Source organism: Topomyia yanbarensis, chromosome 2 (assembly GCF_030247195.1).
Source record: "Topomyia yanbarensis strain Yona2022 chromosome 2, ASM3024719v1, whole genome shotgun sequence".
In the NCBI taxonomy this organism is placed as follows: Eukaryota; Metazoa; Arthropoda; class Insecta; order Diptera; family Culicidae; genus Topomyia; species Topomyia yanbarensis.
In genome coordinates, this window is record NC_080671.1 from 245524858 (window position 1) to 245540733 (window position 15876).

The 15876-nt window shown below is 34.9% G+C and overlaps 1 protein-coding gene across 1 annotated transcript in view; it reads left to right on the top strand.

The window, feature by feature from the left end:
• The window catches only part of LOC131683024 (uncharacterized), a 203969-nt gene that overhangs the window by 120739 nt on the left and 67354 nt on the right, over window positions 1–15876 (top strand). The window lies entirely within an intron of this gene.

Sequence of the window (15876 nt, forward strand, 5' to 3'; positions counted from 1 at the left end):
CGTTACTTACAAAGACATACAATGTTATTGGAGAGTAGAATGTATGGGAGTTTTCTACATTAAACTCGAAAAAATATTAGCGCTACCATTTTTTCGAACAGCGCTGTAAATCAAATTAATAAAATAGATTAAAATAACCCAAATGAAAATTAGACAATATTGAAACAAGTTATGAAATTAAGAGAGTAAATTAAATTGTTTCAACTAACTGACTAATAAAATGAAGAAACTGAATAAAATATATGAACTAGGAAAAAGTTACCAATTTAATAAAATGATTAAAATAAATTAAAATAATATGAATAAAACCAAAAATGAATTCATTAGATAAATAATATGGATAAAATTAATCCTTTCATACCTAATAGCACATATATGGCTCCAAAACTGTTTTTCTTAAAAGTGTTAGAGTAAATAATTACGAAAAACCTGTTTTGATCATGATAGATGCTTATTTAGTAGTGTGAGAAGCTGCTCAATTTTTACATACTGATTACACATCTCCTGCAAAGTTTTCAATAGTTCGATTGAGCTGAAAAGATAGCCGAAAGCAGTAAACATTGATAAAATTTATCAGTTTTCAACAATATTTGAAGACAACGAAGATATATCAAAAAACCTGTTTTAATCCACCTAGAGGTGCAATTGTGCCTTTCTCATTTCTCCAAACTATGATTTAATAGCTGGTTCGTACAATATAACATTATGGAATAATGTCCCGACTTATGTCCAATCACTACACTTTGGATGCGAATTTGCGGCGTATTGGGCTTGCGGAAGTAGTCTGTGCGCTTGTGACGAGGGCTATCACGACATCGAGCACGTCGTCTGGGTATGCGCCGGGTATTTGGATGCCAGGTCTCAGTTAAAGGATTTCCTTCGGGCCCGAGGTAGACCACCCAATGTACCAGTCCGAGATATGCTGGCAACTCGTGATTTCCCCTATATGTCCCTTATTTATACTTTCATATAAAAACGATTAATATCTCAATTTAGCCACTTTCTTTTATTTCTCGTTTTTAGAAGTTTCCTCCTCCTTGTGGAACCGATCAGCTCCAGAGTGCCACTATGTAACCGCCGTCGCCCTTACCGCTACGCCTGCATAGAAGGAAACTGATGCGAGAGCGACTCGAGGTCCGATGACTTTTGAAGGATTCCCCGCGGGTTCGAAGAATACCATCCGTCAATCCGGTACTCGACGACTTACTACTAGACTGAGGCGCAAATTTGTATCGCTGATCCTCCCCCCCGTTTGAGCGAAAGGTGCAAGTTTGCTGCTACACTGATGTGGAAATAAGCCACTCTCTGAATATCTTGACCAAGCATAAGTTTTCGTTAAAAATCAAATTTGTATTCTGTATTCCTAGTTTAAAGATAGCTATAATTTTTACTCTTTATTGAAACTCTTGTCCTCCATCTTGTAAATAGAATTGTATCCCTAGTTTTAAGGCATCTGTGAAATTTCTCATAAATATTTGTTCCCCTTTTGTGTACTAAACTATATTGTTAGTTTTAAGATAACTGTAAAATATTTCGTAAAATACTATTACTCCCCCTCTTGTATATCAAACTGAATCCCTTGTTTTAAAATTTTTCATAAAAAAATCTTTGGGCCCTCTCTTGTATATTGAATCTTATTTCTAGTCTTAAGACAGCTGTAACCTTTCTTTTCATTTGTAAAAAAAAATATTTCAACATTGTAACCTCCTAGTTTTAAGATATCCAAAATGCAAAAACAAAAGAATTTGGCACCGCCAAGCTAACGCATTTGAGCCTATCAAATAAACGAAATGAATGAAAAAATAACATTATGGAAATGTCTTTCATTCTTATTACACTTGGTAAGTATATATAAGAGCACCTTTTTGCATTCATCGCGGTATCGGTTTGAATCGGAGTTTTCTATGTGATCGCACTCCACAACCCGTAACTCCGGAGCTGGAAGTCGAATGGAGATGGAATTTAATATCAGTTTCCGGGGACGCAACACCTTTCATTTGAGACTAAGTTGATTAAATCGTTCTAGCCATTTTCGAGAAATCAATATAACCTTTATTCTGAATTTAGATGCTTCCGGATCCGTCGATGGTGGCCAATGTGGCCAAAGAGACTTTGAATGACTGTTGGTGACCTAGATCTACAAATTCATTTGAATCTTAGTTTGTAAAAATCGGTTCAGCCATCTCCGAGAAACCGATGTGGACATTTTGTTAACAAATCCGCACATACACACACATACATACATACATACATACATACATACATACATACATACATACATACATACATACATACATACATACATACATACATACACACATACATACACACATACATACACACATACACACATACATACACACAGATATTGTGCGATCTCGGCGAACTGAGTCGAATGTTATATGAGATTCGGCCCTCCGGGCCTCGGTTAGAAAGTCGGTGTTTGGAGCAATTGCATAACCTTTCTATATGAGAAAGGCAAAAGAATAATATTTAATTAGCTTAATCAGCATGAGTTCAATGTTATCTTCATGTGATTATATTTTGAAATGTTGGTGGAATGGGTTTAAAAGTGGAGCGAAGGGGGGGTTAGTAGAGTAGGAGTGGAGGATGCGTCAGAAATCCTTCATCTTATTTCGGTATACGGGGTGGATGAAGGAAATGCGCGCGTGAGGGTGGTCCAAGGGGAAGGGAGTGATGAAGGAGGGAGGTGTAAGGGCAAGGCGGGGGGGGGGGGGGGGAGGGGCAGCGACGCAATACTCAACTGCATATTTTGCCTTCCATTTGAGACTTGGTTTGAGAAAATCGGTGCAGTCATCACCGAAGAACCGATGTGACATTAATTGTGGAATATGCCCGGAATTCCGGACTTCCGGAATCGTCGATAATGGACAATATATTCAAAGAATGTTTGATTGGTAATCAGTGATCTAGATCTGCGATTAGAAGTAATTTGGTGACCATTTGAATAGTTTTTAGCCTCTGAGGTATTACGATTGTACCGATTTATATGGGAAATTCCAGTGTATCCTTACTAACACCCCTGTAACTCCGGAAGCAAGAGTTAGAACTGAATGAAATTCAGCAGCAGTCAATGATATTACTGTATCTTTCATTTGAAATCAAGTTTGTAAAAATCGGTAGAGAATTCGTTGGGGAATGGGTGTGATATTAGCTTAGGAACTTGGCGGGTTCCCCGGGGGCGTCATGAACCGTCATAGGTGGCCAATGTGGTCAAAGCTGCTTTAATTGATCATTAGTGATCCAGACCCGCAAACTAGAGTAATGTTACATCAATTTTAATATGTTTTACATCATTTGAACATCATGGTGGTACCAGTTTATATGGGAATTTGCTGTGTGACCGCACTCTTCAACCCGTCACTCCGGAACTGGAAGTCGGATCAACTAAAAATTCAATAGCAGCTTATGGGAGCGTTATACCTTTCAAATGAAACTAAGTTTGCGAAAATCGGTTCAGCAATCTCTGAGAAAATTGTGTGAGTTTAAATAACACACACACATACACACACACATACACACACATACATACACACATAGACATTTGCCGATCTCGACGAACTGAATCGAATGGTGTATGACACTCGGCCATCCGGGCCTCGGTTAAAAAGTCGATTTTTACAGTGATTGCATAGCCTTTCTTTATATGAGAAAGGCAAAACGTGTTAATCCACCTAACAGTGTGATGAGACATTTCTTATAACTCTTATCACTCTCTTCGGATATTATATCGTTTGAGAACATTTAGAACTTGATGCTTCGCGATGTTTTTGATAACACATACTACATGGGATAGTGGCAGGACTCAGAGAATCGCTCAAATCAGTGCTAGAAATCTCAAACCAAATCAATGGGAAAGCGAAAAAATGGCCCATAAAATAGACATACCAACGAATTATTGTTAATGTTATGTTAATAAAATATCTATATTGTGGTGGGAAAACTGAATTTTCCTAAAGGGGTTATATATTGTACTGAGCCAAAAAAATCGAATTTTTGTTGTTGAATCGATTTGATGTTTATACTTTACTCAAATTTCCAACGCGACTGAGAACTAAGAAATCAACGCTTTTTCTTGAAAAGGGCGATACTAGCAGTGATACCATTCAAAGAAAATCAACAGTGAATATTTCTAGACTTGGTTTTATTTCCTATTTAATATCTATTGTGTTTTTTACATCCTAGATTGCATGATTCAGTGACCGAAACCCAAAACTTCTTAAAGTATTAGAAATTATTAAATTAAAATTTGTTTTTGCTATTGAAATTGACAAAATGATAGTATCGCCCCTTTGGCGATTGTTTACTTTTTCGGTCTCACCTATCAGCATTGAAGTATCGCGGGCGAAACTTTAAATAAACAAACAAAAATACAGTTTCGCCCGTTGTTTTTTTTTTGCTGTAGTTTAAGAAAGCAATATCATAGAATCAATATTTTTAGGTTAGTTTGTTGCGTTTCAAAGCCCTAATTCGCATGTATGAAAAAAACCTTATGTTTACATTTGTAAGTATCGCCCTTTTCACAAAAAAAGCGTTGAAATGAAATCGCAGCTCCTGATATCACGCTATCTCTGAAGTGCATGCGTGCATAGTTTCAAATTTTACTTCGACATCGACTTTTTCTAAAGGTGACTTCCCAGTAGTATCCTTGATTTGAATTATTATCGCTAATCCTAATGCCAAAGAACAAATAAAAACCTCACGAAAACGAACCGTTTGGGAAAATCATCATCATTACTGGAATTTTCATTTTCACGAAACTTTTCGATAACCTTCCGTCACTTGCGTTAATGCACTGGGTGCACAGTGCTCTGAAAATCTAGCGAAATCGTTTTAGGGCACCAGCGGGTCTGTAAAGAATACTAAAAATTAATTTCTATTCTATAATTTTCAGTTCAGCAATTCGAGAGATCGTGCTCACTGCAAGCCATGAAAAATAGACTACGTTGTGAAGCGATGGTCACTCTTTATTAAAAAATCACGTTAAATAAAAAATTAAACTATTAAAAAATTTCAAATAGTTTATAATTTTCACAAACTTATTAGGAAAAATTGTTTAATAAGCTTTCGTAATATTGTGGACAAAAAAAGCTGAAAATATCAGTATTTTCTCTATCTGCAAACTATAAACCCTTAAGTATACCAATTAATTGGTATACGAATTGGAATAGGTTCGCCAAATTTTGGAAGAAGTCTATAAAATAACCCCTTGAAAACTACCTCAAAATTGTTGTAGTTCGATGCAATAAAAAAATCTCAAAAAAAGAATGTACCTATTAATGTGAAACACAGCGAATAACACATACAATAAAGACCCATTTTTATCAATCTCATGGTGTATTTTAGGCTGACAAAATGGGGACATTGACTAAATCGGGCAATTTTTTCTTTATAATAAACTGAAGCTGTTAAAATATTCTTCTCGTCCCTTGATGTAGTCTGATGACTATTTCTGATTATGATGAACTTTTATTTTCGCATATTTCGCGATTTACTCGAATTCAGTCTTGTTCGTCTGCTAAAGTCCATCAAACATATGTTCATATTTGGCTGATAAAATCGGGGTTTCAATGTGTTATAATAGATATTCAGCATTCGAAGAAGTTTCTTGTCAATGAGTGTAGAACGACTTTGTTTCTACTTACTTGAAGTCAGCGGCGTAGCCAGAAATTCGGTTTGATGGGGGTTTGGTAAAAATCGATCATACTGTCCAAACGGCATAATTCCGAAACCGCAATTTTTGAAGCTTTAAAATCAAGCAGAATTATTTTTTCACAAAATAGTAACAGAGTTCGTGTCTTTAGCGAATTTGTTGAGACTTTATTGTAGTCATGAATATTAACCTGAGAAAATTCACCATAAATACTTCTTGGACGATATACCGTCAAAATTATTTTATCAAATGACGCGCGGTTTAACGTTTGTAAGACTCATCGAAGATACTAAACCTCCGAAATCGGCGGTTTCAAAATGATGCTATCTTGACCTTAAATTACTGTTTTTGAACATTTGACCTACACATATAATTGGTCATACAACAAAAATCAAATGCTCATCAAAATCGATTAGAACCTGCTAGAATCGAATGGAAATCTTCATTTTTCATACATTTCTCTCTTCATTCGGAAAGTGTTATCCTCGTTATTAATCATATTACGTTTTCGTCTCAACTCGACGCATTCCCAAAATAAAAACCTGTTTTAATCCACCTAGTGGTGCAATTGTGCTTGTCTCATTTGTCCAGACTACGATTTTTATGTTCAATAAAAGGTGGAAATGAATATTACATGTTCAGTACGATTTGCACATACATACAATGGATCAACAGCCACGATCTTGAGATACTATGTGATACTGAAACATCGCTTGAAACCAGCGGCGGTTCATGGAGAAAGATTCGGGAGGTCCAGGTCCTGCCGCAAATTTTCAACTTGTTAAGAAATTTTAAACTAGTTTTAATTTTAAAGTAGCAACCCCTCACTGCATACTCTCTCCGGGCCGGTATAATTGACGATTTTTGGAGTGATTGCATAACCTTTCTATATGAGAAAGCCAAAAATGTACCAAAGTCCAAAGAAGTCAATTTTTGTCAAACATCTCAATGTTTCATGCATTTTAAAGTCATTTGGCATCAAAAATACAAATTTGATTTTGAAAATTTTTCATTTCAGTTTATATGGGAATTTGCTGTGTGATTGCACTCTTCAACTCGTAACTCCGGAACCGGAAATCCAATCAATAAAAAATTCAATAGCAGCCGATGGGAAGGTTGTACCTTTCATTTGAGACTAACTTTGTGCAAATCGGTTCAGCCATCTCTGAGAAACAGAGGTCACATTTTTTCCACATACACACATACACACACATACATACACAGAGACATTTTCCGATCTCGACGAACTCAGTCGATTGGCATATGACACACGGCTCTCCGGGTCGGGATTAGATTGACGAATTTTAGAGTTAACGAGAAAGGCAAAAACATTTTTAACAAATGTTGAAAGTTATGCATTTTTTTGGTGAGCAGTACTATGTTTCATAGACATTAAATCAATTTTAACTTCACTTCCTATTAAATAAATACCCTTATTACAGTACATTTCTACAAAAACGAGCTCAATTTGAAAATAAATCTGAAGATTATTATTGATTACAGAACTCTGGAATTTTCTATTGGAATGTTTTCAGGCAGGAATTTGATATTGATGCTATTAGACAACTGTGAAATCAAGACCAATAGATCAGTTACATATCAGGACCCCATTCCGACAATTTATCAAAAATCCTCATGATGTTTACAACAACAGGTTATCAATATACGGATCAGATAATTGTTATTGTAATATTGAATTAAATCAGTCTGCATCAATAAATTTTCAACTTCAATCCGACTTTTTTTGGGTGTGGTGGGAGGGGGGGAGGGTTGTATAGTGTTAAACCCCAAAACCTTCTCTTGGCTACGCCGTTGCTTGGAGTTATTTATTTCGCTTTTCATTTTCTGATATGTTTCAGATCGATCCGATGGTTATAAGTTAGAAAAATTGCAGTCAGAAGGTTCGTACAAATCAACATTTTTGCACTGATAAGTTATCAAGTTCCTTCCAGACAACTTGGAAGTGTTCGGTGATTATTTCTAGCGGATGTACATAGAAAAATGATATACAAAATTCGTTTTATCGAAATAATGTTTGGCTTATTTCAATGGATTATTACTATATTGAACAATAAATAGGCGACAAATAGTAACCCACAAACAACAAGCCATAACTTTTAAAGTATTCAAAATAGATATTTGAAGTCTTCAGTAAAGTTATTCGCAAAAGTAAGAGCTATAAATTTGCTGAAGACATCATTTTGATATAATCACTTCCAAGAAAATTTGTGAAAATATCTCACTCATAGGGCGATTAATCAGCAAAAGCACAATACTAAAAGAAAGGGCATTTTACCTCCATTAAATTCTTCGAAGATACTATTAACCTAAAATAAGCCGTTTTGGCGTTAATAATAGATTACATGTTTTTGGTCATATTTCTGGCAATGGGAAATGATAAAAATCTTTCGTCCGCATTTAATGTTAAATATCTCTTTTGATAATCCTCCGATTTCAACAATCTATAGCTTGTTCGAAAGGTATTCGTTAAAGCTGTCTAAAAACACATAAATTGTTAATCTATCATGTCAATTTCGGCAGATAATTTAAAAAAAACTGCAAAAAACGCCATTTTTACGCATTCAAACATTCATATCTTGGAAACTAAACATCAAAATCAAAAACAAATTAATAGCGTTCATACTGTTTTTTAGTTCTTTCATTTAAAATTGGTTTGGATAAGATCGGTTCAGCCATTGCTGAGAAACACGAATGAGAATTTGTCCGTTACATACACACACACACACACACACAGACATTGTCCCAAATCGTCGAGCTGAGTCGATTGGTATATAAGACTCGGCCCTCCGGGCCTCGGAAAAAATCTTGAAAGTTTGAGCGAATTCTATACATTTCTTTTATAAGAAATGTAAAAAAATTGTTGGGGATCTAGATGAACTTCGATTAACCTTTAGTTTCCTTCGATTTAGTGGACGATAATGCGTGGACCAGATCCGTACTGACAAGTCAGTTGCTTTGAACTTTCACATGTGTTGTGTGAACTGTTTGGAATTTTTTTTGTGTCTAACTAGTGCTAATTTGGGTACTAGTTTAGATATATCGTCTAACTAGGCACTCAGATGGCGCTAGTTACTGACGAGATGAATTCGAAACACAAAAAACAAAACTTAATTTAAGTTAGGTTTTGTGCCCTTAACGCGCAAAGTGGTTTAATTCAATTTTTCCTTATGGTATTTTTATATATTATTTTCTATTTGATTATATTGTTTTGTTTGCATTACATTTCTAATTTAGTATATTGGGTGTTCAGCCACAAGTGGTGACTTTTCATCCCTATTGTTTACATGATTCAGTTAATTATTATTAAGATATAATATGCTTTTGCAGTAAAGAATTTTTTTTCAGCTGGATGGTTTAATCCTACTTGTTGTGTGAAAAAGAGGCTAAACAAATCTTATAAACTAACTTATAAACTATAAAGAGGGCCAATCGTTGCAATTGAAGATTGCAACGATTTTTGTCGGAAGTTGATTATAATACTGTTCGTCATAATTTCTAATGTTTGCGAGTCTGTGCAACTCATTTGTGCTAAATCATGGTAGACGCTTCAAAATCATTTTCAGTATTTTATTCTGAATCCTTTGAAGCCAGGCACGTAGCCAGAGGGGGGGCTAGGGGGCTAAAGCCCCTCCCGAAATTTTTCAAAAATGAATTTCAAAAACCGGCGATGTTTAACAAAATTTGTTGCTCATTTGGTTTGAACAAATCTTTGAGAAAAAGTTGAAGAAGGCTATTTCTAACCACCAAAGGCAATGGTCACGAAATTCAGTCACTTTATGCTTTTACTCGAGCCAGTGCGACGCGAACGATAAAAATAGTAACTTTTATATTGTGTGTCTTGCCTAAAGAATAAAAGAAACTGTTACTATAATTGTTGCTGTAGTAATCTGTCGAGAAGCAAGAAGTGGTGCTCCAGCCAAATACGGTGATTATAAAATTATTGATGATTCGCTTAGGACCGAGTATTCATAATGTGGAACATTTCCTGAAGGTGTAAATGGAGGTTGGACTTTCAGAAGCGAGTTCTACCATGTCAGGCATTTAGCGCTCAACAAATTAGCCCAGATGAAACCATTCATTTCGAACAACTTAAAACACATGGTTGAAAGTGACAATGCTATAATTAAGATCCTCCTATATATGGACGATGAGAACATCAATGTTCCGCTACAAGATCGGATATCGCTTACTCGCAGATTAATGTCATATTTGGGAGAAATGGAATCCATTCGGAAGGATAATTATTGAGAGCGAGAAGCAAGGAACAAATCAGACATTCGCAAACATAAAGTCAAAATTGACGAATTGACATAAAGTTTCACAGGAAACAGATAATTTGCTGTGATTTGAAAACAGACAACTCTAAAAGAAAGCCTCTTTTGAAAATTAGATGTAAGTGCGATGTGTTCTCTTCCATGTGTCGGAAGCAAGTGATGCTGAAATTATTAAGCTCACTTGTGTTTATAGTTTCTAGTTATTTTGGTGGTGATATATTTACCTAATTTTACGTAAATTAGAAGCATTCAGAATCAGTGCTAAGTAATTTTCTTTCGATTAGTGAACAAGTTCTGAGCAGTTTCGCTCAGTAGATTAAATTCTGGGTAGTTTTCATTAGTAGATTAAATCATTGAAATATATATTTTGCATTGTCCAAAAACCCATGAAATCCGAAATAATACCTTCAAATGTTCAAATATAATATTTACTTAATCTAGGTAATCTTCTCAAGTTCCAACGGTTTTGCAAAAGTCTGAACGTCAATGAGCTAATAAACTTATTCTTGCATTGTAGTGGAATCAGTAGTTCTTTGCACTCACTTTACATTTTGACTTTTACTATAGTTACAGGGATCTAGGAAAATCAGTCTACGATATTTTTAATTCATAAGTCCAATGATATGAAAGTATCTAAAAAGAATCTACTTAAATAAATAAATAGATAGTTATTCTCAGTTGCCTGATAATATTGTCGAAGATAGCGTTTAACCCATTCCCCACGAGAGTCAAATGAAAAAAAACATGTGTTTTTCTCAGGATTATAATTACGCATACTTCGGATGAAGTCACAGAACTAGTAATAGTAGCCTGATCATGAAAATAGGAGTTGAAGTTCACTTTGTTCGGACATTCTTTGCAACGATAAACTTGGATTTCACACTGATATATTCCTATCCATGGAGACAACCTTGACGTTGGTTTCGTTCTCCTGTTTAGCAAATGCGTGTAAAGTTTCGTTAGGCGGGTTTTTGGATATTTTTGTACTCATTCCAATTTAGCGTCTTCTACACCTTGTAAACGTGTAGTCTAGAATGCGTAGCATTTTCAATCAGCCCTAAATACTTTGATCTCTTGATGAATCTTGAGAGAAATTTCTAACTTATAAACTAATAATAATCAAATTTAATTCGTCGATGCACTATAGCTTTTCTTGTAACAGACAACATATTTTTAGGGTTTTTAGTGTCTATTGTCTTAGTTATGGAATTGTTTTCACTAAGAACATTTCATAATTACATTCAGTTTACTGTGACTATCTCAAGTCATCAGAATTTATACATTTATGCAATAATTTTCAAGCCCCTCCCGAAACAAAATCCTGGCTACGGGCCTGTTTGAAGCGTTTTCTTCCTAGTAGCACAACAACTTGCCCAGATTGGCACTGCATATAGCATTGCCGGGCTAAATATTTCTTTATAAATTAATAGTTTGTTCTTTAGGCAGAGCCTAGAATTCCTATATATAAGAGGATATAAACATTTGATATATTTGTTGCATTTTGTTTGGATTCCTTCAATGTAATACTTAAAAGTGAGTTTTTTATCGTAAATCAAACCCAAGTATTTAACTTTATCTGACCACGTTAAATTCAAACTATTAAATTTAATAATATGGTTATTATTTGGTTTAAGAGAAGAAGCTCTTGGCTTATGCGGAAACACAATCAATTGTGTTTTTGCCGCATTAGTGGAAATTTTCCATTTTACATTTCTTACAAAAGAAATGTATAGGATTCGCTCAAACTTTGAAAACTTTTTCCGAGGCCCGGAGGGCCGAGTCTCATATACCAATCGACTCAGCTCGACAAATTGAGACAATGTCTGTATGTGTGTGTGTATGTGTGTATGTATGTATGTACAAAATGTCATGTAATTATCTCAGCAATGGCCGAACCGATCTTAATGAAATTAGTTTCAAATGAAAGGCCTAACGTTGCCATTTGACACTATTATTTTTGATTTTTAATATGTTGTTTACTTTCTGAGATATGGGAGATTTTGTCAAAACACAGCAGGTTTTTTGCAAATAACTTTCGAACAATACAATATTGTCACACAAACTGCACATAAATAGAAATCTTGTAAAAATAACTTTCTAACAAGCTATAGATTATCTAAATCCGTGAACGAGCGGCGGAGATATTAAACATTTTGTATTTTTAGTCCTCGCTTACCAATTTCCACTAATTAAAAATGAGATTGTTTCATACAGTGTATTGCTTTACTGGTGTTTTAGGGGCAAAACTAAACCGATTTTGAATATCGAGGTATGGTGATTCAAGGAATTCGAAGCTGAGAACATTTTGTGAATTACCTTTATAATAAATGAACTATTTCTCAAAAATCAATATATAAGTTCACTTCAAAGACAAAATGTGTTGATAAAGAAACAGTGAGTTCTAGTATTTATTCCTTGGAATAGGCATTGCGTTCAATCATGAGGTATATGTTGGATGGTATATCAATACACAGATCAACAAGTAATTCACCTAGTAGTGAGATAAAAGATTTCTAATATAATTATACTTGTGGCGTCAACGAAAGCAACTGTATGTTTGAAGCCCAAAAATCTAGCGAAAATTTAACTCTTTTGCAAGATTTAGGTTATACTGGTTATGGCGCAAAAATTACTTCTTACATTATTTATGATAAGAATGTAGGAATCAATATATCATAATATTATACCTATAAAAATAATGTCACAGCATTAACCATCATTTGTCATTCCTCACACGCCCCCCATCTCTTTTTTTCCCTCTCTCTATCTATCTCTCTCTCTTTCTCTCTTTCTCTCTCTGTCTCTCTTCTATCGCATCTATCTAGCTATTTCTGTATCCATTTCTAAGTTGTGTGATAAGATCTTCTGCCAATCTGAAATATTCATTAATTGTAATTGCGAAGGTTTGAGAAAACAAAACAATTTTTTGTCTGCTGTTACATCAACTCAACTTTAATTCAATTGTATTCAAAGCCTGTATCTACACTATAATTAAGGAAATTCATGGCTATATTAGAAAAATATTTGGCTTAACTGGGTAATATGACAGTTTGACGATGGAAATTTTCAAAAGAGACATTCCACGTGCGATTTTTAAACTATTCGTATCTCTATTGAATTTTGAATGAAATATATGCTCAAAGACTGAAAGCTGAAGCCAGCAGGATTGGACTTGCCATCAACGTTTCGAAGACAAAATACATGAGAGGAAGAGGTTCTAGAGACGACAATGTGAACCTCCCACCCGAGTTAGGATTGACGGTGAGGAAATCGAGATGGTCGACGAATTCATGTATTTGGGCTCACTGGTAACCGACGACAATGATAACAGCAGAGAAATTCAGAGACGGATCTTAGCGGAAAATCGTGCCTACTTTAGACTCTAGAGGACACTCCGGTTGAACAAAATTCGCCGCCGCACGAAGTTGATTATCTTCAAGACGCTGATTAGATCGGTGGTCCTCTACGGCCACGAGACCTGGACTATGCTCGTGGAGAACCAACGCGCCCTTGGAGTTTTCGAACGAAAGGTGCCAGCTACACATTCGTTGTATTGGTACGAACTATCATGAAAAATAACGGATCGAAGACAAAAAACATCCACAAATTAGATCCAGGAAAAGAAGTCTCCCAAAGTACCCACTCTCGATGGGGGATGCAACTACAATGTGTCTTCTAACTTATCGTCGTCCAAATTTGGATATACTGAGTAGTTTGAACCATTTCTTTTTCACAGTATTGGTCTGTATAGGACTTGTTTATGCATATTTCCTGCACGAGAATTCCGAACGAAACAATATGAAAGCTATAAGGATGAATGGAAAGAGACTGCATTGCAATCAACTGAATGCACGGCTTTTATGCTATCGACATAGCCTAGACATTTCACACTATTTACTTCAATGCAAATAAAAACATTGAAATATCTACCTGTCTCATTCACGAATCGCATTCTCCCTGTCGTTCTCTGTTTAAGGGGCTTGAAAGCACATGTGACCTTGTCTCATTTTACTATATTCAATTGCGCGTTAAAATACTGGACCAGTAAATTCTATTCTGTACATAATTTTTTTTTCGGGAATATGTGGCCAAAAAGTAAACTTCAAAATCCAAAGCAAATTGAACGTTCCAGGTTCATGATAACTAATTAAGGTCCAACAATTAGGTAGAAACACCAGATAATCTTAAAACGACGCCGTCAAGTAAAGAAGCATGAAAACAAAAAGAATAAAACCAAAAAAAACATGGATTCCCTAATGGACTTTCCATTGCATATTTATTAGCCTTTAGTCAGAAGATGGGATTTTCAAAAACATTTCAAAACTTTCTGATGCAATGGTTCTCAAATTCGTTCAATCCGGTTTATTCATTTTCTTTATTCAAAAATGTTTTTGGCTTCAAATATATGACCATTTCATTTTAATTAATTATTTCATTCCGCATCTTTTTATTCGTTTTGTTCATCTGCCTTCATTTTACTTATTTTATTCGTTTCATTCTTTGGATTCACTCTGATCAGCTTATTCGTTTTGTGCATTTTACTCACATCATTTGTTGTATTCATTGTATGCATTTTATTCATTTCTTTCCAGTTTATTCATTTTGTTCAGTTTCTTCATTTTAATAATCTGACTACTTTTTCAGTTTTAATCATTTCATCCAAATAATTTATTTGATTCAATTTATTTTTACATTTCTTACAAAAGAAATGTATAGGATTCGCTCAAACTTTGAAAACTTTTTCCGAGGCCCGGAGGGCCGAGTTTCATATACCAATCGACTCAGCTCGACAAATTGAGACAATGTCTGTATGTGTGTGTGTATGTATGTATGTACAAAATGTCATGTAATTATCTCAGCAATGGCTGAATCGATCTTAATGAAACTAGTTTCAAATGAAAGGCCTATCGCTCCCATTTGACACTATTATTTTTGTTTTTCGATATGTTATTTACTTTCTGAAATATGAGTAATTTTGTCAAAACAGGGCTGGTTTGAAGCGAATAACATTCGAACAAGGCAACTATATCGCGTGAAGTAAACAAAAACAAAAAGCTTATGAAAATACCTTTCTAACAAGCTATAGATTGTCAAAATCCGTTCAGGAGCGGCGGAGATATTAAACATTTTGTATCTCCATTCTTCGCTTACCAATTTCCACTAATGAAAAATGAGACCGTTCCATACAGAGTATTGCTTTACTGGTTTTTTAGGGTCAAAACTAAACCGATTTTGAATATCCGGGTATGCAAACACATCTGCGTGATTCAAGGATTTTGATTCCGAAAACATTTTGTGAATTTACTTAATAATCAATTACCTATTTCTCAAAAAATAATAAGCAAGTTCATTTCAAAGACAAAATAATGTGTAAATTCACTTCAAAGTGCAAATTTGCCCAGAGTTTTTTTATTTCGATTATAGAGGTTTTAACCTTAAGGTCATTCGCCTCTTCGGGTTAGAAAATTTTTTATGAAAAATTTCTAACCCTATGTGCGGGGTCGGGACACGAACCCAGGTGCGCTGCGTACAAGGCAATCGATTTACCAACTACGCTACATCAACCCTCATTGTCCAGAGTTGATGTATTTACCCGCTGGATTGAGCAATGCGTTCACTCGTGAGATCAACGTTGGATGGTATATGAATACATCAAGTAATCCTCCTAGTAGTGAGAAAATAGATTTCTAATAAAATTCATATTCATATTATACTCGTAGCATCACCAAGAGCAACTGTATTTTTGAATAACAAAATTGTAGTGAAAATTTATCAGTTGCATTATTGAAAATAAAGATGTAAGGAATCAAAATTTCGCACTATAAACAAAATTAATGTCACAGCTCTAACCATAACTTACCATTCCTCACAACTGACACTGAGTTGAACTGAAAACCCCAATATACA